Below are 25,014 nucleotides of genomic sequence, written 5' to 3'. Positions count from 1 at the left end.
GAAGTAGGCAAGGACTTTAGCTTAGGCCGTTAGTGGTGTTAACGTTAAGTGAAAATGTGGGGTTGAGAACGTTAACTTCAACGTTAGTAGCACTAACGTGACCACTAACGTTGACCCTTGGCCCTTCGCAAATGTTACTGGGGTTTACCTTTTTCAATAACGTTGAGAGTACCCCTTTCTCCCTACGTTAGAGTTCACGTTAGAATAGTTAACGTGGCCTTTAACGTAGGCTTGCCAAATCTTCGAGAGTGTTAGTGACACTTACCTTTGTCACTAACGCTTCAGAATGCCCCTACTTTCCACGTTAGAGTTCACGTTAACTAATTTAACGTGACTTCTAACGTGGTATTGATAGCCATCTCCAACGTTAGTTACAAAGGTGAGTGTCACTAACGTTGGCTCATCATCCCTCTTCTCCACGTTAGCTTCCACGTTAATGTAATTAATGTGGCAACTAACGTGGCTCATAATGGCTCAATCCAACGTTAGTGACAAAGGTGAGTGTCACTAACGTTGGTGATTCTTTCTCCCTCCACGTTAGAGTCCACGTTAACTAGGTTAACGTGGCTTTTAACGTAGCCAATATGGGCTTAGTCCAATGTTAGTGAAAAAGGTGAGTGTCACTAACCTTGGCATCATCTTCTTCTTCCACGTTAGAGCTCACGTTAACTAAGTTAACGTGGCTCTTAACGTGGCCAATTGCCCCTTTTGGAACGTTAGTGGCACTTACTTTTACCACTAACGTTGGAGTTCTACTTCTCTTCCACGTTAGCTTCCATGTTAACATAGTTAACGTGGAAACTAACATGGGCTATGATGGCTCACGAAGGCGTTATTGGCAATCACTTTTCTCATTAACGTTGCAAACTAGCCTTCATTCCACGTTAGTGGTCACGTTAGCTAGACTAACATGGCTACTAACGTGGTTCTTCCTTGCTTCCTTTATCCTGAAATCAAGCAATAAATTGCATCAAAACTCTGATCCATGTTGTGAGACATGCATCATTCAATTTGTCCTTTAATTCATGCATAATTCTCATGAAATCATGTAAAATTCACAATGTTTGCTTGAATCAAGATGTAAGTGATTATTTACCCAAAACATGCTTATTTCCTAATAAAATGCATGAAACTACCTTAAAACCATAAAGAAAAGGTCAGTGAAAGTGGCCAAAATGCCCTGGCATCACAACACCAAACTTAAAGCTTGCTTGTTCCTAAGCAAGTACTGGAACAAGAGAATGATGAATGAAATGACAAGAGGAATGAATCATTATTGTGGAAGTCATGTTCTTGGTTTTATGGGGTTTCATGCATAGCAACTTAGGTTCATTCCTTTACTGGCTTTCAGACCTTTATCATGCCTTGGAATACTCACTTGATTTCACCCTTTGAGACTTTTATTTATTGATCCCTTTGTCTTTCCAAGGTTTATTTCTTCCTTAGGCTAAGTGTTCTGTGAGGGGGCGACTCTTTAAGATAAGCTTTCAGCCAACACTCCCGAACCAGTTGGTTCAAGGTGCTAGGTGTTGAAACACCCCTAAGGACTTAATCCCTCAAGTCTCTCTCCCCCCATACATGCACACCACAGGCACATGATTTGTTATTTTCTTTCCTTGAGGTCTTGGTGTCCAGCACCTCTTTGGGTTACTAAATGTTCTATAGCAAGGTTGCTCTTGATAGTGGATTTTCAGTTGATAATCTCGGGTTAGTTAACCCAAGTTACCAAGTGATGAAGCACTCCTAAGAACTTATTCATCCAAGCAGATCCTTGGTACAAGAGCACCACAGACACATCCCTCAAGATTCAAGCCCTTGGTGCCTAGCCTTATTCTTTATTAACTTTTCTTTCTTTTTCAACTCTTATTGTTCTTTTCCTTTTTCTTATTAGGATCTTATTATTTAGCTAGTCTCATGGGGTGTGTTTCAAGCATATGATTCAAGATAGATAGTTGCCTTCCCACCTTGTTGGTGAACCAACTTAGCTAAGTGATTACTACACCACAAATTTAAGGACCTACTCCACAACTTGAACATCACTCTGGTCTTTCATAACATCTCTTTTTATTGGACTTAAAAGGACAAGCATACAATAAGCAAGATGAAAATGAAAAAAGGCAACTTGACTAGCAAGCATAAACCTAAGCAAAAACAAACATCAAATTCTAGTCCATTAAGCTTAAAGAGTGACTATTAATCAAGGGCACATTCAGACTTCCAAATTGATTATTTCCAAGCATATGGAATCAAGTAACAATACAACCTTTTGGTGATGCCTTCCAGCTACCCATTTGTTGTCATCCTCCATAGCTTCTGCATCTTTCCTCGCTTCCTTGGATGATGGTGCACTATTTTTCCAAAAGATTGATTGAATCCCTGCAAAGTTATTGGAAGTTGCTTGTCCCCAAAGCACTTGAGAGATAGTTAGTATGCATGTATGCTTGTGCATTTCAGAACTTAACTTGGTGTGTGAACACCAAACTTAGTTCCTTGCTTAATACAGCAGGTTGAATGCATGCAGAAAATCTCATGTGATGTTATCAGCAAGACAACTAGAAACTAACTACTGTTAAGTGGTTCCCCTGATTGGTTGGATCTAGCAATTTGCCCTTGAAGGAGTGTAGTGTGATTCTAACTGAAATCTTTGGTGGAACACAAACTTAGAATTACACACTCACTCTTGTATTGTTTTGGTGTGTAACACCAAACTTAGCTCCTCACAATACGGGGGAAACTACTTGTGATTTTTATTAAAATGCAAATGAAAAGAGAACTACCTTAGGTTGGGTTGCCTCCCAACGAAGCGCTCTTTTAGCGTCGCTAGCTCGACGATTCCTCCATTACTTGAGGTGATACTTCACTTTGGGGTTTTTCCCCATGTTGCCCATGTAGTGTTTGAGCCTCTGTCCGTTAACAGTGAACTTCCTCTTTGAACTTTCCTCCATGATTTCTAAGTGCCCATACGGCGAGACCTTTGTGACAAGAAAGGGTCTTGACCACCTTGATTTGAGTTTCCCAGGGAAGAGTCTTAATTTGGAATTGTAGAGGAGCACTTTCTGTCCTTCTTCGAAGCTTCTGGGTGTTAAATGGAGGTCATGCCTTCTCTTTGCCTTTTCATTATAAATCTTGGCATTTTCATAGGCTTGAGATCTGAACTCCTCCATTTCTTGTAGCTGCAAGACCCTCTTTTCACCAGCAGCAGTGCTATCAAAATTTAGCAGCTTGAGAGCCTAGAGAGCTTTGTGTTCCAACTCCATTGGTAGATGACAAGCCTTTCCATACACCAGTTGGTATGGGGACATCCCGATTGGTGTTTTGAATGCCGTTCTGTATGCCCAAAGAGCATCATCCAGCTTCTTCGACCAATCCTTCCTTGATGCTTCCACAGTCTTTTCCAGAATCCTTTTTAGCTCTCTGTTAGATATCTCAGTTTGCCCACTTGTTTGGGGGTGGTAAGGCGTGGAAATCTTGTGTTTCACTCTGTATCGTAGGAGGAGAGCTTCTAGTGGTCTGTTACAAAAATGCCTCCCTCCATCACTGATGAGTGCTCGTGGAACTCCGAACCGGCTAAAGATATTCTTTCTGAGGAAGTTCATGACCACCTTGTTATCATTCGTTGGGGTTGCAATAGCCTCTACCCACTTGGAAACGTAATCCACTGCTACCAAGATGTACTTGTTTGAATATGAGGTTGGGAAAGGTCCCATGAAATCGATTCCCCACACATCAAACAGTTCCAGTTCTAAGATGAAATTTTGTGGCATCTCATTTCTTTTGGGTAAGTTTCCAGCTCTTTGACATTCATTACAATTCTTTACCAGTTCTTTGGCATCCTTGAAAAGGGTGGGCCAAAAGAATCCGCTTTGTAATACCTTGGCTGCAGTTCTGTCCCCACTAAAATGGCCTCCATAGCATGAGCTGTGGCAGTTCCACAAGACCTCTCGTCCCTCTTCTTTCGAGATACATCTTCTCAGAATTCCATCTGAACACTTCTTGAAGAGATATGGTTCATCCCAGACAAAATACTTTGCGTCATTGATGAGCTTTCTTTTCTGGTGTTTGTTGATGTCTGGATGTAAAGCCCCAGTTGCCTTAAAATTGGCAATATCTGCAAACCAGGGTGCTCTGTGAATCGTCATCAATTGCTCATCTAGGAAGAACTCATTTACATTTGTATCATGTGTTCCTCCTTTATCATGAGGGATTCTGGATACGTGATCTGCTACCTTGTTCTCCACTCCGTTCTTGTCTTTGATTTCAATATTGAATTCCTGCAACAATAAGATCCATCTTATTAGTCTTGGTTTTGATTCTTGCTTGGCAAACAAATATTTAAGTGCTGTGTGATCTGTGAAGACAATCACTTTGGCACCAATGAGGTATGATCTAAACTTGTCAATTGCAAAAACTATTGCCAGTAACTCCTTTTCAGTAGTGGTATAGTTTCTTTGGGTATCATTGAGGACTTTGCTGGCATAGTATATCACATGGACCAGGTTATCTTTCCTCTGTCCTAACACTGCCCCAATTGCGAAATCAGATGCATCGCACATCAGTTCAAATGGTAGGTTCCAGTCAGATGGGGAAATGATAGGGGCAGAGGACAACCTCTTTTTCAAGTTTTCAAATGCCAGCATGCACTTTTCATCAAAGATAAATGGTGTATCAGATACAAAGAGATTGCTTAAGGGCTTGGCTATCTTTGAAAAATCCTTAATAAACCTTCTGTAAAAGCCAGCATACCCTAGAAAACTCCTAATTGCCTTGACATCACTTGGTGGAGGTAATTTTTCAATGAGTTCCACCTTGGCTCTGTCCACTTCAATGCCTTGGTTAGAAACCTTATGACCAAGAACTATTCCTCCTGTCACCATAAAGTGACATTTCTCCCAGTTCAAGACCAAATTAGTTTCTTAACATCTTTTTAATACCAGGGCTAGGTGATTTAGGCAACTAGGGAAGGACTTTCCAAATACCGAGAAATCATTCATAAAAACTTCAATGAATTTCTCTATCATATCTGATATGATAGAAAGCATGCAGCATTGGAAAGTCGCAGGTGCATTACATAGCCTAAATGGCATGCGCCTGTAGGCGAACACTCCATATGGGCATGTGAATGAGGTTTTCTCTTGGTCTCTCGGATCAACCACTATTTGATTGTATCCTGAATAACCATCGAGAAAACAGTAATATACGTGTCCTGCAAGTCTTTCCAGCATCTGATCCATGAATGGAAGGGGGAAATGATCTTTTCTTGTAGCTTCATTCAGTTCTCTGTAGTCTATGCACATCCGCCATCCTGTGACGGTCTTGGTGGGGATCAGTTCGTTCTTCTCATTGGGGACTACAGTGATTCCTCCCTTTATTGGCACAACATGCACGGGGCTGACCTAGGGGCTGTCTGAGATCGGGTAGATTACCCCTTCCTGCCATAGCTTCATAACTTCTTTCTGTACCACTTCCTTCATGACTGGATTCAGCCTCCTTTGGGGTTGAATGGATGGTTTGGCATCATCTTCCAACAATATCTTATGTATGCATATAGCCGAACTGATTCCTTTCAGGTCAGCGAGGGTCCATCCAATGGCATCCTTATGCTTTCGCAACACTTGGAGTAGTTCCTCTTCCTGCCTGTGGCTGAGGGCTGAGTTAATGATCACTGGGTAACTTTCATTCTCCCCTAAGTATGCATATTTGAGGGTGGGTGGCAGGGTTTTGAGTTCAAGTTTAGGTGCTTCCTTTCCTTCACTCTTCCCTTCTAATGTGCCTTGAATGTGAACCTCTGCTGCTGTAACCTCTTCGCTTGAAGCTGACTCTTCTTCTGTCAACCCCTCAAATTCTTCCTCTACGAGAGTATCTTGTGCTAAATCTTCTAGTGAATCCAACCTCATACACTCTCCCATTGGTTCTTGTGGGTAACTCATGGCTTTGAATACATTGAATATCATCTTCTCATTGTGTAACCTCATTGTCAGTTCACCTTTCTGGACATCAATGATAGCTCCAGCAGTGGCTAGGAATGGTCTGCTCAGAATGATAGAAGCTTTGGCTCCTTCCTTCATATCCAACACCACAAAGTCTGCTGGGAAGATAAAGTCTCCTACCTTCACTAGCAAGTCTTCTACTATGCCGTGAGGAAACTTGAATGATCGATCTGCCAGTTGTAGGGCCATTTTTGTTGGCTTGGCCTCCTCAATTTTCATTTTTTTCATCATGGCTACTGACATCAAATTTATGCTGGCTCCTAAATCACACGGAGCCTTCTCCACCGTGATCTCTCCTATAATACAGGGGATCTGAAAGCTCCCAGGATCCTTCAATTTCTCGGGTAGCTTGTGCTGAATGATGGCACTACATTCCTCGGTTAGTATCACCGTTTCGTTGTTCTTCCAACTTATCTTTTTGGTCATCAATTCCTTCAAGAACTTGGCATAGAGCGGCATTTGCTCTATTACTTCAGCAAAGGGTATGTTAATCTGTAGTTTCTTGAAGATTTCTAGAAACCTTGAGAATTGGCTGTCATCCCCCTTTTTCCTCAATTGCTGAGGATATGGGACTCTTGGAACATATGGCTTCAGCTCTTCTCCCTTTTTACGTGAATTGGAGATGGGAACTTGAACTTCCTCTTATTCCTCCTTCCTTTCATTTGGGTCCTCCTCTTGTGGTTTCTTGGAGGTCTCCTTCAACTCCTTACCACTTCTGAGGGTGATAGCTTGACACTCCTTCCTTGGGTTTGGCTCAATGTTGCTACCAAGGTTATGAACAGGAGTTTGCTGGAGTAGGTAACCAACTTGTGTCTCAAGTTTCTTGATGGCAGCCTCTTGATTCTGCATGTTGGATCGCACCTCTTCTCGGAACATCTTACTTTCTTGAATCTCCTTACATATGCTCCCGACTAGGGTCTCAATCTTTGAGAGTCTATCCTCGGATGGTGATGGTGAGTTGAGATTGGAGGGATGAGAATGGCTAGTTTGGTTTTGATATGGATGTTAAAAAGGGTTGTTAGGTGGGTGCTGATATAGTCTCTGTGTGGCATGTTGGTGAGCTGTGTTGTTGGGGTCGGGACGTCTCTGATCTTGGCCTTGGTCTTGTTGATTTCCCCACCCAAAGTTTGGGTGGTTTCTCCAACCAGGATTATATGTTTTGGAGTATGGGTCATGGTTCTGCCTAGGTGAACTCCCAATGTAGTTGGCTTGTTCCTGATCACCCTCTACTTCTTCATTCACTCCTTCTTGGGTTGCTGCTGAAGTGGTGATTGCTGCTACTTGATTCCTCTCCATCTTCTTGGTGAGGTCAGCTAATTGCTTGGTAATCATCTTATTTTGAGCTAGCAGTGCATCCACATTGTTCAGCTCCATCACTCTTCTAGTATTGCCTCTTTCAGAAGCATAGAAGTAGTCATTCTCTGCTACAGTCTCAATGACATCTATGGCTTCTTCAATGGTCTTCTTCTTGTTCAGAGATCCCCCGGATCAGTGGTCTACTGCCTTCTTTGATTCATACGAAAGGCCTTCATAGAAAATGTGCAACTGCACCCATTCATTGAACATATCTGGCGGGCATCTTCTTGTCAAGTCTTTAAACCTCTCCCATGCTTTATATAGAGTCTCACCATCCTGCTGCCTGAATGTTTGTACCTCAACTCTCAACCTGTTGATCCGTTGAGGAGGATAGAATCTTGCCAAGAACTTGTTCACCACATCTTCCCAGGTTGCTAAACTCTCCTTTGGAAAGGATTCCAGCCATTTAGATGCTTTGTCCTTGAGTGAGAAGAGAAACAGAAGTAGTCTATAGGTGTCAGGATGAACACCATTAGACTTCACAGTATCGCATATCCTCAGGAAGGTGGTTAGATGTTGATTGGGGTCTTCTTGGACACTTCCTCCGAATGAACAATTGTTCTGAACAAGGGTGATGTGCTGTGGCTTTAGTTCAAAGTTGTTGGCATGTATGGTTGGCCTTTGGATGCTACTTCCACAGTTTCCTGGGTTTCGGTTGATGTAAGAACCCAGAACTCTTCTCTCTTGTCCAGCCTGATGCGCTGGACCTTCTCTACCATGGTTGTGAGCCTCTTCTTCATGATGGTTCTCCATATTCTCCTCCATGTCTGGTTCAAAGTACTCTTCCTCTTCTTCAGTACCAACTACTCTCTTTCCTCTTGCTTCCCTCCTTAATCTAAGGAAGGTCCTCTTAGGTTCAGAATCAAAGGAAGTTGAAGCCCCGCTTCTTCTACCTGTCATACAACCAACAAAGTAAAAGCAAGAGAGATAGATGCAGACAAAGCAAAAGCAAGGGTTTAGGGTTTAGGGTTTAGGATTTAGTGTGAGTGATGCAATATATCAAACAGTTAGTGGGTTAGTGACTGAATTGTAAACAACTAAGAAAATGGGTAGGGGAAAGGGAAGGAAATAGCTAAACAGAAAGTAAATTACTCAAATGAACTTAAATCAAACAAAATAAAAACAAATGCTCAATCTAGTTATCCACCAATTTAATCATTGTTGATACAAAATCAATCCCTGGCAACGGCGCCATAAACTTGATGCACGGAAACTTGTCTCTCAACAAATTTCCTTCGGCAAGTATACCGAATTGTCGTCAAGTAAAAACTCACAATAGAGTGAGGTCGAATCCCACAGGGATTGATTGGTCAAGCAACTTTAATTGGAAGAATGTTCTAGTTGAGCTAAGCAGAAAGTGAGTTGAGAATTGCAGGAAATTAAATGGCGGGAAAGTAAATAGCAGAAAATAAATGACGGGAAGTAAATTGTAGAATCTTAAATGGGAAGGGAGGTTTAGCATGAAAGTAAATGGCAATAAGTAAAGAGAATGGGTAAGATCAGAAATGGGGAATTCATTGGGCTTAGGAGATGTTGTATTCTCCGGATCAAGTTCATTTTCATCTCTTCCTCAATCAATGCATTCATTGATCTCCTTGGCAATCTTAAGTGATTGAATTCCAATTCCTTGGTAATTCAATCTTTCAAATCAGATCAATAGCCAATTCCTTGGTCTAATTGCTCATGAGAAGAGATGAAGTGTGGTTACTGATTATACCACATGTATTTCCAAATCAAAGTATTAGGAGAATTATATGTCACCATATCCGCCCAAACCCCAATTCGGTCCAAGATGAGAAAACATTTCTAGCATGATCTCTTCATCCCTTTTCCAAGGTTCAGAAGAGGTCCATGTACGAATAGCTTCTTTTCCAAGATAACTACTCAATTGGATGAAGATTGAAAGCTTTCTAGTAAAATAAAGAGAAAAGAAAGAAGAAGGATTATGAAAACTATTATTGATCCATCAAATTACAACAGAGCTCCCTAACCCAATGAAAGGGGTTTAGTTGTTCATAGCTCTGGGAATGGAAAGCAAAGATGGAGAGCACATTCTGAAAGTTAAACTAGAAGTGTAGAGAAAGTAAAATACAGAGAGTAATTCTAATAATGCCAAAAGCTCTTTTTTCTAGTTCAAAGCTCTCCCTATTTATACTACTCTTCTGATCTTCTAGTTGGCTCTTCAAGTCTTGGATATGGGCCTTTGGATCTTGAGTTAAAGCAGTTATCTTCTTCAGTGGGCTCAGCTTTACTTGCAGAGAAATTGTGAAGTAGGCAGGGACTTTAGCTTAGGGCGTTAGTGGTAGCAACGTTAAGTGAAAATGGGGGGTTGAGAACGTTAACTTCAACGTTAGTGGCACTAATGTTGACCCTTGGCCCTTCGCAAACGTTACTGGGGTTTACCTTTTTCAATAACGTTGAGAGTACCCCTTTCTCCCTACGTTAGAGTTCACGTTAGAATAGTTAACATGGCCTTTAACGTAGGCTTGCCAAATCTTCGAGAGCGTTAGTGACACTTACCTTTGTCACTAACGCTTCAGAACGCCCCTACTTCCCACGTTAAAGTTCACGTTAACTAATTTAACGTGACTTCTAACGTGGCATTGATAGCCATCTCCAACGTTAGTGACAAAGGTGAGTGTCACTTATGTTGGCTCATCATCCCTCTTCTCCACGTTAGCTTCAACGTTAATGTAATTAACGTGGCAACTAACGTGGCTCATAGTGGCTCAATCCAACGTTAGTGACAAAGGTGAGTGTCACTAACGTTGGTGATTCTTGCTCCCTCCACGTTAGAGTCCACGTTAACTAGGTTAACGTGGCTTTTAACGTAGCCAATATGGGCTTAGTCAAATATTAGTGACAAAGGTGAGTGTCACTAACGTTGGCATCATCTTCTTCTTCCACGTTAGAGCTCACGTTAACTAAGTTAACGTGGATCTTAACGTGGCCAATTGCCCCTTTTGGAACGTTAGTGGCACTTACTTTTACCACTAACGTTGGAGTTCTACTTCTCTTCCACGTTAGCTTCCATGTTAACTATAGTTAACGTGGCAACTAACGTAGACTATGATGGCTTACGAAGGCGTTATTGGCAATCACTTTTCTCATTAACGTTGCAAGCTAGCCTTCATTCCATGTTAGTGGTCACGTTAGCTAGACTAACGTGGCTGCTAACGTGGTTCTTCCTTGCTTCCTTTATCCTGAAATCAAGCAATAAAGTGCATCAAAGCTCTGATCCAAGTTATGAGACATGCGTCATTCAATTTGTCCTTTAATTCATGTATAATTCTCACAAAATCATGTAAAATTCACAATGTTTGCTTGAATCAAGATGTAAGTGATTATTTACCCAAAACTTGCTTATTTCCTAAGAAAATGCATGAAACTACCTTAAAACCATAAAGAAAAGGTCAGTGAAACTGGCCAAAATGCCCTGGCATCAGCTTGCCTTATTTGTGAGATAGTTCTTTCAATCTCAGGATAAAAAAAATTTTTTTCTTCTTTTTCGTTTTTCCCAAAATAATTTTCGAAAAAAAAACCAACAAAATTAACAAAATCATAAAAACCAAAAATTTTTATATTTCTTGTTTGAGTTTAGTGTCAATTTTTAAGTTTGGTGTTGACGTGGCAGAAATTGGCGAGTCAAGAAATTTTTATAAGAGATACGTTGCAAGTACAGTTCTTAACCAACCAAAAATCCACTTATCAATTTAGAAGGGTTGTCACAAAATTAAAATTAAAATACTGGGAGTATGAATCCCAGGTCGTCTCCCAACGAGTTGTAGAAAGACGTGCTATTTTATTAATCAGATGTTTTCAAAAATGGTTTGAGTTGATAAACAGGAAATTAAATTAGAGAATTTATGTAATTTTAAGTAAAAACCTTGACCGGGAGTAGATTAGTTGGATGCCCTATTCTTGTTGGAGTACTCTCAAGATTAATTGATGATTGAAGGTTGTTCTGCTTAGTTATCCCTTACTAGGTAGAGGAAAGTCAAGCAAGTTGGAAAGCTATTTCTATTCACAAGTTCCAATCCTCTCCCTTGGAATGGATTAGTGTCAGTGACTAGAGGATAAGCTAACAATAAACCCAATTACAATTTTTCTCTTGAGCATTCCAACTCAAGGTCCTCCTTTCAATCAACTCCCAATCAAGTTATGGAACTACTCGCTCATTATGAATGTAAACTTCACAAAATAATAAAGAGAAATAAAGAAAGACATGATAGATAATAATAAAAAAGATCAATTAAAAATAAAAATAGTTTTTATATTAATAAATTCTAAAAATAATCCAATAGTAATCTAAATAAATTAAGGACATGGAAGAGTAAGAGGCAAATAAGGAAAACAAACTAGAGTAATGAAGTATTGGCGGAGGTAATAACTCTTCTCAATATCCCAGTCCAAGAAGCAAATAAAATCAAAATCCTAAGAACTATGAATGTGTAGAGAGAAAACCTATAGGAGGAGTAAAATCAGATCTAAAACTAAAATTATGCGGAATGAATATTGTCCTCTCGTCTCTGCATGTTCCCTGGCTCAAATCTGCTTTTCTGGGCCGAAAATTGGGTCAAAACAGGGCTAAAAATCGCCCCCAGCGAATTCTGCAGATTCTGCAGATCGCACACGTCACGCGATCGCGTCATTTAGTTCGCGTCATCCAGCATTTTGCCTTGCCACACGTGCCGTCGTCCACGCCTTCACGTCACTTGTGCAGTTTCTAATCCGCGCGGTCGCGTGAGCCATGCGTCCGCGTCACTTCTCGCTGGTCATCTCCTTAATTTCTTGTGTTCCTTCCATTTTTTCAAGTTTCCTTTCTAATCTCCAAGTCATTTATGCTTATAAAGCCTGAAACACTTAACACACAGATCACGGCATCGAATGGAATAAAGGAGAATTAAAATACAAAATTAAAAGTCTCTAGGAAGCAAGTTTTCACCCAAGAAGTATTTTTAGGGAGGAATTATAAATGCATGCTAATCATATGAATAAGTGGGTAAAGATTTGATAAAACCGCACAATTAAGCACAATATAAACCATAAAATAATGGTTTATCAGGTGTCAATTGCATTCTTTTATTTTTCTTAAAAATTTTCGAAAAATTAATGCATGGTGTTCTTCATGATCTTCAGGTTGTTCTTGATGATTTTCCTTATTTGATTTTTGCATTTTTATGTTTTGTGTCTTTTCTTGTTTTTCATATGCATTTTAGAATCATTGGTGTCTAAATATTGAAAACTTCTAAGTTTGGTGTCTTGCATATTTTTCTTTTCTTAAAAATTTTCAAAAATAAGTTCTTGATATTCATCTTGATCTTCAAAGTATTCTTGGTATTCATCTTAACATTCAAAGTGTTCTTGCATGCATTTTTTGTTTGGATTCATAATTTTTATGTCTTGTGTCATTTGTGTGTTTTTCTCTCTCATCATTAAAAATTCAAAAATAAAAAATATGTTTCCCTTATTTCACTTATAAATTTCGAATATTTGAGTTGACTTTTTCAAAAAATTTTCAAAATTTAGTTGTTTCTTATGAGTCAATTAAAATTTTCAATTTAAAAATCCTATCTTTGCAAATCTTTTTCAAAATCAAATCTTTTTTAATTTCCTTTTTATATTTTCGAATTCTTGCTTAAATTTTTTCAAAATCTTTTTCATTTTTCCTTTAATTCTTTTCAAAAATTTTAAAAATTAATTTCCAAATTCTTTTCCTTATTTTGCTTCATAATTATCGAAATTACTACTAGCATTTAATGTTTTGATTCAAAAATTTTTTCAAGTTGTTACTTGCCTATTAAGAAAGGTTCAATATTTAAATTTTAAAATCATATCTTTTAGTTTCTTATTAGTCAAGTAATCAACTTTAATTTTCAAAATCAAATCTTTTTAATTTCCTCTTCAATCATATCTTTTAAATCATATCTTTTTTCAAATTAATTGCAATCATATCTTCTCAATCATATCTTTTTCAAAATAATTTTCAATCATATCTTTTTGATTGCTAATTTCAAAATCTTTTTAAAAATCAAATCTTTTTAATTTCCTTTTCAAATCTTTTTCAAAATAATTTCAATCATTTCAATCATATCTTTTTCAAAAATCCATTTTCAAAATCTTTTCTAACTTCCTATCTTTTCAAATTTGATTTTCAAATCTTTTTTTTCAATTAACTACCTGACTTTTTGTTTGATTTTAAAAATTTTCTATTTCAATCATATCTTTTTCAAAACTACCTAACTAATTTTCTCTCTCTAATTTTCGAAAACTCCTTCCCCCTTTTTCAAAATTCTTTTTAATTAACTAATTGTTTTAAATTTTAATTTAATTTAATTGTTCTTTTTTAATCTTTGAATTCTAATTAATATTTAAAATAAAAACAAAAATATTTTTATTTTATTTTAATTAATTTTCAAATTTTTCTCTTCTCCTTCTTCTATTCTCCTCTTCTGCTACTCACATAAGGGAATCTCTATATTGTGACATAGAGGATTCCATACTTTCTTGTTCTCTTCTCTTTCATATGAGCAGGAATAAGGACAAAGGCATTCTTGTTGAAGCTGATCCTGAACCTGAAAGGACTCTTGAAGAGAAAGCTCAAAGAAGCTAAAGTACAACTCTCTATAGAGGACCTAACAGAACTTTTTTAAACAAGAAGAAGACATGACAGCCGAAAACAACAACAATGCCAACAATGCAAGAAAGGTGCTTGGTGACTTTACTGCACCCACTCCCGACTTCTATGGGAGAAGCATCTCAATCCCTGCCATTGGAGCAAACAACTTTGAGCTTAAGCCTCAATTAGTTTCTCTGATGCAACAGAATTGCAAGTTTCATGGACTTCTATTGGAAGATCCTCATCAGTTCTTAGCTGAATTTTTGCAAATCTGTGACACTGTCAAGACCAATGGGGTTGATCCCGAGGTCTACAAGCTTATGCTTTTTCCCTTTGCTATAAGAGACAGAGCTAGAACATGGTTGGATTCACAGCTTAAAGAAAGCCTGAACTCTTGGGAAAAGCTAGTCAATGCCTTCTTGGCAAAGTTCTTTCCACCTCAAAAATTGAGCAAGCTTAGAGTGGAAGTCCAAACCTTCAGACAGAAGGAAGGTGAATCCCTCTATGAAGCTTGGGAAAGATACAAACAATTGATCAGAAGGTGTCCTTCTGACATGCTTTCAGAATGGAGCATCATAGGTATCTTCTATGATGGTCTATCTGAACTATCCAAGATGTCATTGGACAGCTCTGCTGGAGGATCTCTTCATCTGAAGAAGACGCCTGCGGAAGCTCAAGAACTCATTAAAATGGTTACAAATAACCAATTCATGTACACTTCTGAAAGGAATCCTGTGAATAATGGGATAAGTCAGAAGAAATGAGTTCTTGAAATTGATACTCTGAATGCCATATTGGCTCAGAACAAAATATTGACTCAACAAGTCAATATAATTTCTCAAAGTCTGTCTAGAATGCAAGCAGCAACAGGCAGTACCAAAGAAGCTTCATCTGAAGAAGAAGCTTATGATCCTGAGAACCCAGCAATGGAAGAGGTGAATTACATGGGAGAACACTATGGAAACACCTATAATCCTTCATGGAGAAATCATCCAAACCTCTCATAGAAGGATCAACAGAGGCCTCAATAAGGCTTCAACAACAATAATGGTGGAAGAAATAGGTTTAGCAATAGCAAGCCCTTTCCATCATCTTCTCAGTAACAGACAGAGAATTCTAAGTAGAGTCACTCTGACTTAGCAACTGTAGTCTCTGATCTAATTAAAAGCACTCAAAGTTTTATGACTGAAACAAGGAGAGTGCAAGGCCATTAACATGACCCACACGGCCGAACCTGGAGAGGAGGAAGAGGCAGTAATCTCCACTGATGAAGACCTCACTGGACGTCCACTGGCCTCCAAGGAGTTCCCTAATGAGGAGCCATGGGAATCTGAGGCTTACACTGAGACCATAGAGATTCCATTGAATTTACTTTTGACATTTATGAGCTCTGATGAATATTCATCCTCTGAAGAGGATGAAGATGTTACTGAAGAACAAGTTGCTAAGTACCTTGGAGCAATCATGAAGTTAAATGCCAAGCTATTTGGTAATGAGACTTGGGAGGATGAACCCCCCCTTGCTCACCAAAGAACTGGATAACTTGACTAGGCAGAAATTACCTATAAAGAGACAAGATCCTGGAAAGTTCTCAATACCTTGTACCATAGGCACCATGACCTTTGAGAAGGCTCTGTGTGACCTAGGGTCAAGCATAAACCTCATGCCCCTCTTTGTAATGGAAAAGCTAGGGATCATTGAGGTACAAGCTGCAAGAATCTCACTAGAGATGGCAGACAATTCAAGGAAATAGGCTTATGGACTTGTAGAGGATGTCTTGGTAAAGGTTGAAGACCACTACATCCCTGCTGATTTCATAGTCCTAGACACTGGGAAGTGTATGGATGAATCCATCATCCTTGGCAAACCCTTCCTAGCCATAGCAAAAGCTGTGATTGATATTGACAGAGGAGAATTGGTCCTTCAAGTGAATGAGGACTCCCTTGTGTTTAAAGCTCAAGGATCTCCCTCTGTAACCATGGAGAGGAAGCATGAAAATCTTCTCTCACTACAGAGTCAAACAAAATTCCCACATTCAAACTCTAAGTTTAGTGTTGGGAGGCCACAACCAAACTCTAAGATTGGTGTTGAGAGGCTATCATCATGCTCTGAGTATCTGTGAGGCTCCATGAGAGCCCACTGTCAAGCTACTGATATTAAAGAAGCGCTTGTTGGGAGGCAATCCAATTTTACTTATCTATGTTAGATTTCTATTTTCTATTGTTATTTTATATTTTCTGTAGGTAGATGATCATGTGAAGTCACAAAAACAATTGAAAAGGCAAAAACAAACTAAAAAATAGAATGAAAAATAGCACACCCTGGAGGAGAAGGCTAATGGCATTTAAACGCCAGTAAGGGCAACAGAATGGGTGTTAAACGCACAGTCTGGCACCATTCTGGGCGTTTAACACCAGAAATGGACCCCAGACTGGTGTTGAACGCCAGAAAAGGGCAAGAAGCTGGCGTTAAACTCCAGAAATGGGCAGCAACCTGGCGTTTAACGCCAGGACTGGCAGCAGAGGGTGTTTTACACGCCTCATTGGTACAGGGATGAGAATTCCTTGACACCTCAGGATCTGTGGACCCCACAAGATCCCCACCAACTTCAACTCACTCTCTCTCTTCTTCACACCTTTTCATAATACTCTTCCCCAAATACCCTTCACCAATCACCTCAATACCTCTTCCCCAAAAACCCCTCACCTATCAAATCCTACCCTCTTCTCCATAAACCCTTCACCAATCCACATCCATCCATCATAAACCCCACCTACCTCACCATTCAAATTCAAACCACTTCCCCTCCCAAACCCACCCATACATGGCCGAACCATACCATCTCCCCACTCCTATATAAACCCATCTTCACCCCTTCATTTTCACACATCTTAAACACTACTTCTCCCCCTTGGCCGAAACACTAACCCCCCTCCATCTCCTCTATTTCTTCTTCCTCTAGTCGCTTCCTTCTTCTTTTGCTCGAAGACAAGCAAACCTTCTAAGTTTAGTGTGGTAAAAGCGTTGCTTTTTGTTTTTCCATAACCATTTATGGCACCAAAGGCCAGAGAAAACTCTAGAAAGAGGAAAGGGAAGGCAAAAGCTTCTACCTCTGAGTCATGGGAGATGGAGAGATTCATCTCAAAGGTCCATCAAGACCACTTCTATGAAGTTGTGGACAAGACTCCTCATTGAAGAGGACAAGCCCATCACTAAGAAAAGGATGGAGTAAACAAGAGATCCCACTCATGGACAAGAGCATGAGGAAATTCCTCATCATGAAATCCCTAAGATGCCTCAAGGGATTCATTTTCCTCCACAAAACTATTGGAAGCAAATTAACACCTACATAGGAGAATTAAGTTCCAATATGGGACAACTAAGGGTAGAGCACCAAGAGCGTTCCATCCTCCTTCATGAAATTAGAGAAGATCAAAGAGTCATGAGAGAGGAGCAACAAAGTCAAGGAAGAGACATTAAGGAGCTCAAGCACTCCATAAGATCTTCAAGAGGAAGAACTAGTCGCCATCACTAAGGTGGACCCGTTCTTTAATTTTCTTGTTCCTTATTTTTCTGTTTTTTGAAATTTTATGCTTTATGTTTATCTATGTTTGTGTCTTTATTACATGATCATTTATGCCTTAAAGCTATAAATATGAATCCATCACCTTTCTTAAATGAAAAATATTTTTAATTGAAAAAGAAAAAAAAGTACATGAATTTTGAATTTTAAAATAGTTTAATTATTTTGATGTGGTGGCAATACTTTTGTTCTTCTGAATAAATGCTTGAACAGTGCATATTTTTTATATTGTTGTTTATGAATGTTAAAATTGTTGGCTCTTGAAAGAATGGTGGAAAAGGAGAAATATTATTTGATAATCTGAAAAATCATAAAATTGATTCTTGAAGCAAGAAAAAATAGTGAAAAGCTTGCGAAAAAAAAATGGCAAAAAAAAAGAAAAAAAGAAAAAAAAAAGAGAAAGAAAGAAAAAGAAAAAGCAAGCAGAAAAAGCCAATAGCCCTTAAACCAAAAGGCAAGGGTGAAATAAAAAAGGATCCAAGGCTTTGAGCATCAGTGGATAGGAGGGCCCACAGGAATAAAATCCTGGCCTAAGCAGCTAAACCAAGCTGTCCCTAACCATGTGCTTGTGGCGAGAAGGTGTCAAGTGAAAACTAGAGACTGAGCAGTTAAAGTCGTGGTCCAAAGCAAAAAGAGTGTGCTTAAGAGCTCTGGACACCTCTAATTAGGGACTCTAGCAAAGTTGAGTCACAATCTGAAAAGGTTCACCCAGTTATGTGTCTGTGGCATTTATGTATCCGGTGGTAATACTGGAAAACAAAATGCTTAGGGTCACGGCTAAGACTCATAAAGTAACTGTGTTCAAGAATCAACATACTTAACTAGGAGAATCAATAACACTATCTGAATTCTGAGTTCGTATAGATGTCAATCATTCCGAACTTCAAGGGATAAAGTGAGATGCCAAAACTGTTCAGAAGAAAAAAGCTAATAGCCCCGCTCATCTAATTAAGACTGATCTTCATAGATGTTTTTGGAATTTATTGTATATTCTCTTCTTTTTATCCTACTTTGTTTTTAGTTGCTTGGGGACAAGCAACAATTTAAGTTTGGTGTTGTGATGAGCGGATAATTTATATGCTTTTTGGCATTGTTTTTAGTATGTTTTTAGTATATTTTAGTTAGTTTTTATTATGTTTTTATTAGTTTTTAAATAAAAATCACATTTCTGGACTTTACTATGAGTTTGTGTGTTTTTCTATGATTTCAGGTATTTTCTGGCTGAAATTGAGAGACCTGAGCAAAAATCTTATTCAGAGGCTGAAAAGAACTGCAGATGCTGTTGGATTCTGACCTCCCTGCACTCGAAGTGGATTTTCTAGAGCTATAGAAGCCCAATTGGCGCGCTCTCAATGTGTTGGAAAGTAGACATCCTGGGCTTTCCAGCAATATATAATAATCCATACTTTGCCCGATATTTGATGGCCCAAACCGGCGTTCTAAGTCAGCACAAAAATTCTGACGTCAAAAGGCCAGAACTGGCATAAAAACTGGAGTTAAATGCCCAAACTGGCACAAAAGCTGGCGTTTAACTCCAAGAAAAGTCTCTACACATGAAAGCTTCAATGCTCAGCCCAAGCACACACCAAGTGGGCCCGGAAGAAGATTTCTGTAACCCTAGGCTACTAGTTTTCTATAAATATGACCTTTTGCTATTGTATTTTCATACTTTGATAGACCTTTTCACGTTTGGGGGCTGGCCTTACGGCCATGCCTAGACCATTTTGTTCTTATGTATTTTCAACGGTAGAGTTTCTACACCCCATAGATTAAGGTGTGGAGCTTTGCTGTTCCTCATGAATTAATGCAAAGTACTATTGTTTTTCTATTCAACTCAAGTCTATTTCTTCTCCAAGATATTCATTCACAGTCAAGAACATGATGAATGTGATGATTATGTGACATTCACCACCATTCTCACCTATGAACGCGTGCCTGACAACCACTTCGTTCTACATGCAATCAAGCTTGAATATGTATCTCTTTCGTTTCTAATCTAAGATTAGAACCTTCGGGGCATAGGCTAAAATAATTGGCGGCCATTCCTGAGGTCCAAAAAGTCTAAACCTTGTTTGTGATATTCCGAGTAGGATCTGGGAAGGGATGACTGTGACGAGCTTCAAACTCGCGAGTGTTGGGCGTGTGACAGATGCAAAAGGATCAATGGATCCTATTCCAACATGATCAAGAACTGACAAAGGATTAGCCGTGCGGTGACAGCGCATTTGGAACATTTTCACTGAGAGGACGAGAAGTAGCCATTGACAACGGTGATGCCCAACATAAAGCTTGCCATGGAAAGGAGTATGAGTGATTGGATGAAGACAATAGAAAAGCAGAGGTTCAGAAGGAACAAAGCATCTCCATACGCTTATCTGAAATTCCTACGAATGAATTACATAAGTATCTCTATCTTATTTTATGTTTTATTCATATTTTAATTATCAATTCTCCATAACCACTTGAATCTGCCTGACTGAGATTTATAAGATGACCATAGCTTGCTTCATGCCGACAATCTCCATGGGATCGACCCTTACTCACGTAAGGTTTATTACTTGGACGACCCAGTGCACTTGCTGGTTAGTTGTGCGGAGTTATGACAAAGAGTTGAGATTACAATTGTGCATACTAAGTTGTTGGCGATATTGATGATCACAATTTCGTGCACCAATAACCACCCACCTGAAGAAGACCTAGACACCCTGGACTCCACTTCATTTACCAGCACAGGGAGCCATGACGGTCCCGATTATGGAGATGCTGCTACCAGCCCCCCTTTGTTCCTGACTGATGGCACCGAAGACGGTGCCAAGCTTTAAGTATGGGAAGGTCGGTCAGTACCTGACTTCCGGAGGTAATTTCTCTTTCTTAACACCAATAAATTAGTAATTTTTCTTTTTTTAGGATAGGATAGATAGCATAGTAATAGGTAGTTGCATGCATGTTCTATTTGGTTGAAAAATAATATGTTTCTTTTCAAGACTTTATTTTGAAAAATTTCACTAATTTAAATCAAAATCTTTGTGTTAAACTTGTTTGAAGATTGTATTTGGAACATGAATTATAGCGAAGAACACACAACCCGTGAGACTTGAGCTTAATTACATGGTTACACTATTTAACCATAAAAATTTTATTCTTGTGTGTTTGCTTCTCTATGGCTGTAATCTATATTTTGTCCCATCCTATATTTCCAATGTTTAATGTGTTATATGCATGCATATGATTGAGGCCATTAATTGATTATTAACTCACTTATCCCAAATAGCCTACCCTTTCAATTACCTTTGTTAGCCACTTTGAGCCTTTCTATCCCATTTGTTCTATATTTTACCACGTCACTAGCCTTAAGCGGAAAAACAAATCAACTATCCCAAAATTGAATCTTTGGTTAGCTTAAGATCGAAATTGTGTGTCAATAAATTGTGGGAAAGCTGTGGGAACATGGGTTAACAAGGGAATGTGTCATGTTTTTACAAATTGATAAAATATTGGGAATTTGGGTACCTACTCATGTGAAACTAGAAAAATTAAAAATCCAGGTGCATTGATAAAGTTATTTTTACTTTTACTTTAAAAAAAATCCAAAAATATTCAAGTAATTAAATAATTAAATAAATGTATAACGGGACAAAATTACCACAATGTTAAGTTTAATGAAAAATCAATGCATGTGTGAAACAAAGTTAAGAGAAAAGTTGATGCATGAGTATATGATACAAAAGTGGGAAAATTTTGGGTAGCTAGGCATGATTTAAAAGTATATAGAGTATGTATAGGTGAAGGCTTAGGTTGATCAAGGATTCAATTTATAGCTCACGTAGCCATATATATACTATCACCTTTACCTTGGCCCCATTACAACCTTAAAAAGACCTCATGATGTTTGCATTAGTACATTAAATACTTGTTGATTGGTTAGGTGAAGAACAAAATCTAGAAAGCATGATTAGAGAAGAGTAGAGTGATTACCCTATACACTAGAGTGACTAGAGTGCATATACACCATCAGTAAGGGTTCAATGCTTGATTCTATGTTCTCTGCTTTCATGAGCTGTCTTCTTACAAGTTTACTTGTTTTTACTGTATAATTTGAATTAGTGGAATTTGATTTATATATTCCTTGAAGAACTTATTTACTTTCAACCAAGTAGGCAAAATCGTTCTAGCGTATACTTGCATTCATAGATTGCATTGCATTGCATGAGTCTTACTTTTCCCTACTCATTTATTTTATCTCCTTGAGCTAAGCATACGGACATGCTAATGTTTAAGTGTGGGGAAGTTGATAAACCACTATTTTATGGTTTATCTTATGTTTAATTGAGTGGTTTCATCAAGTCTTTACCCACTTATTCATATGATTTGCATGATTTTATAATCCCTTCCTAGTTTTGTTTTATGATTGAAAACGTGCTTCCTAGAGATCTTTAATTTGTGTATTTTAATTCTCCTTTATACTATTTGATGCCGTGATCCGTGTGTTAAGTGTTTCAGGCTTTATAGGGCAGGAATGGCGTAGAGAATGGAGAGGAAGCTTGCAAAAATGGAAGGAACACAAGAAACTAAGGAGATGATCAGCGAGCACCGACGCGCACGCATGGCTCACGCAAGTGAGCGGAATGGAGAAATTTACAGCGACGCGTGTGCGTGCTTAACGCGTACGCATGGATTGTAGTCTGCACAAAAGACGCGCACGTGTGGATGACGCGTATGCGTGACAAGGAAATTCGCCAAATGACGCGCACACACGACTGACGCGTACGCATGACATGCGCGATCTGCAGAAATAACAGAAAATGCTGGGGGCAATTTCGGGCCACGTTTTGACCCATTTTTCGGCCCAGAAACACAGAATAAAGCCACAGAACATGCAGAGACTCAACATATATTCACATATTCTCATTAGGATAGTTTTAGGATTTTTAGATCTAAATCTAGAGAGAAATCACTCTTCCTTTAGGTTTTCTTTAAATTCACAGTTTCATAGTCTATTGCTTTTGCTTTTGGATATTGAAGAGTCATCACCTCCGTTGAAGATACTATTCTAGTTTGTTTTCTTACTTCTTTTATTTATTCCATATTCTTAATTCTTGTTTAGAGTTACAATTAGATTATTTTCATGGATTGTTAATGAAAAGGTTACTTTTACTTTTAATTAATTTGAATCTGTATTTTATTTAAATTATCATGTCTCTTTTCTATTCCAAACTCCCAATAACAAAGATGGTATCCATGTCAAGAAAGTAGATTCCCTACCTGACATCGGGATTGATTAAGAGGAGACACTTGAGTTGGAATGCTCAAGTGGTTAGTTAAATTGGAAGTTGTTGGCTAATTCTGCATTTACAAACGCTAGACCTTCCCAAGGGAGAGGACTAGGATTTGTGAATAAGAGTTAGCTCAATCACTTGACTTTCCTTTATTTAGTAAGGGTTAACTAAGTGAAAATAACAACCTCTTTATACTACACTTGAGAGAATCCCAACAAGCTAAGGATAGAACTTCGAATTAATCATTCCCCCAGTCAAGGCTTTTTATTTTGAATAATATAAATCCCTTTTAATTTTCATTGTACTTAATTACAATTATTTCTTTTCTGTCATTGAACTCTCAAAATTCTCAGAAAACTCCGTATTAATAACGTAGCACCCTTTTTAGCAACCCGTTGGGAGACGACCTGGGACTCATACTCCTAGTATTTTTATTCTAAATTTTTGTGACAACCTTTCTAAATTGATGAGGCGGATTTTTGCTGGTTAAGAGCTATACTCGCAACGCTGTTCTATTATATTATAATCTCTTAATTGTTCTAACTTCTGCCATGCATCAACAAGCAACAATTTAAGTTTTGTGTTGTGATGAGCGGATAATTTATACCCTTTTTGGCATTGTTTTTACATAGTTTTTAGTATGTTTTTGTTACTTTTTATTATATTTTTATTAGTTTTTATGCAAAAGTCATATTTTTGGACTTTACTATGAGTTTGTGTGTTTTTCTGTAATTTCAGGTATTTTCTGGCTGAAATTGAGGGACCTGAGCAAAAGTCTGATTTAGAGGCTGAGAAAGGACTGCAGATGCTGTTGGATTCTAACCCTCCTGTACGCGAAATTGATTATTTCGAGCTACAGAAGCCCAAATGGCGCGCTCTCAATTGCGTTGAAAAGTAGACATCTTGGGCTTTCTAGCAATGTTTAATAGTTCATACTTTTCCCGAGATTTGATGGCCCAAACTGGCATCTAAACGCCAGCTAGAGACCCTTTTCTGGCTAAAACGCCAGAACTAGCACCAGAACTGGAGTTAAACGCCTAAACTGGCATCCAAGCTGGCGTTTAACTCTAGAAATAGCCTATGCATGTGTAAAGCTCAATGCTCAGCCCAAGCACACACCAAGTGGACCCCGGAAGTGAATTTCTGCACTATTTGCAATTAGTTACTTATTTTCTGTAAATCCTAGCAACTAGTTTAGTATAAATAGCACTTTTACTATTGTATTCGTAGACTTTGATGGTTGGAAACCCTCTTTTCATTTTATGTTCATAATTGGGAGGCTGGCCATTCGGCCATGCCTAGACATTTTTCTCTTATGTATTTTTTACGGTGGAGTTTCTACACCTCATAGATTAAGGTGCGGAGCTCTGCTGTTCTTCATGAATTAATGCAAGTACTATTGTTTCTCTTTTAATTCACGCTTAATTCTTCTCCAAGATATACTCTCGTACTTAATTCAGTGAAGTCAAAATGAAGGGGTGACCAGTGACAATCACCCACTATCTTCGTTACTCGCTTAGCCAAGATCCGCGTGCCTGACAACCACAATCGGTCTACATGATGTTCAACGTAGTGACTGGACGACATCCAAAGTATATTCTCTTGGGTCTCTAATCCATGGACTGAGTTCGTGAGATTAGGATCTTCGTGGTATAGGCTAGAACCAATTGGCAGCATTCTTGAGATCCGGAAAGTCTAAACCTTGTCTGTGGTATTCCGAGTAGGATCTAGGAAGGGATGACTATGACGAGCTTCAAACTAGCGAATGTTGGGCGCAGTGATAGTGTGCAAAAGGATAGAGATATCCTATTCCGACGCTAGTGAGAACCAACAGATAATTAGCCGTGCGGTAGCTGTACCTGGTATTTTTCATCCGAGACGAGAAATCCGACAGTTGCTTAGCCGTGCAGAAACCGTACCTGGTATTTTTCATCTGAGAGGATCATACAGTTTGCCGTGGAAGGGAGCACGCATGATTGGAAGAAGACAATTGGAAAGCAAAGGTTCAGAAGCAATAAAGCATCTCCAAACGCTTATCTGAAATTCTCACCAATGGATTACATAAGTATCTTTATTTTATTTTATGTTTTATTTATCTTTTAATTATCAAAACCCCATATCCATTTGAGTCCGCCTGACTAAGATTTACAAGATGACCATAGCTTGCTTCAAGCCGACAATCTCTGTGGGATT

The 25,014-nt window shown here is 38.7% G+C and overlaps 2 non-coding genes across 2 annotated transcripts; one reads left to right on the top strand and one right to left on the bottom strand.

Annotated features, from left to right (window-relative positions):
• The first annotated feature begins 7,548 nt into the window (after positions 1 to 7,548).
• LOC148571354 (small nucleolar RNA R71) lies at positions 7,549 to 7,655 on the top strand. Its single transcript, XR_015908526.1, has one exon. It is a non-coding gene; the product is annotated as a small nucleolar RNA R71 (small nucleolar RNA).
• A 6,759-nt stretch (positions 7,656 to 14,414) lies between these two features.
• On the bottom strand, positions 14,415 to 14,522 carry LOC148571353 (small nucleolar RNA R71). Its single transcript, XR_015908878.1, has one exon. It is a non-coding gene; the product is annotated as a small nucleolar RNA R71 (small nucleolar RNA).
• Positions 14,523 to 25,014: the final 10,492 nt, after the last annotated feature.

The sequence above is a fragment of the Arachis ipaensis genome, chromosome B3, assembly GCF_059453495.1.
Source record: "Arachis ipaensis isolate K30076 ecotype BB chromosome B3, ASM5945349v1, whole genome shotgun sequence".
Classification (NCBI taxonomy): domain Eukaryota; kingdom Viridiplantae; phylum Streptophyta; class Magnoliopsida; order Fabales; family Fabaceae; genus Arachis; species Arachis ipaensis.
The sequence above is the reverse complement of the archived record's forward strand: the minus strand, read 5'-3'. Positions and strand labels throughout refer to the sequence as shown.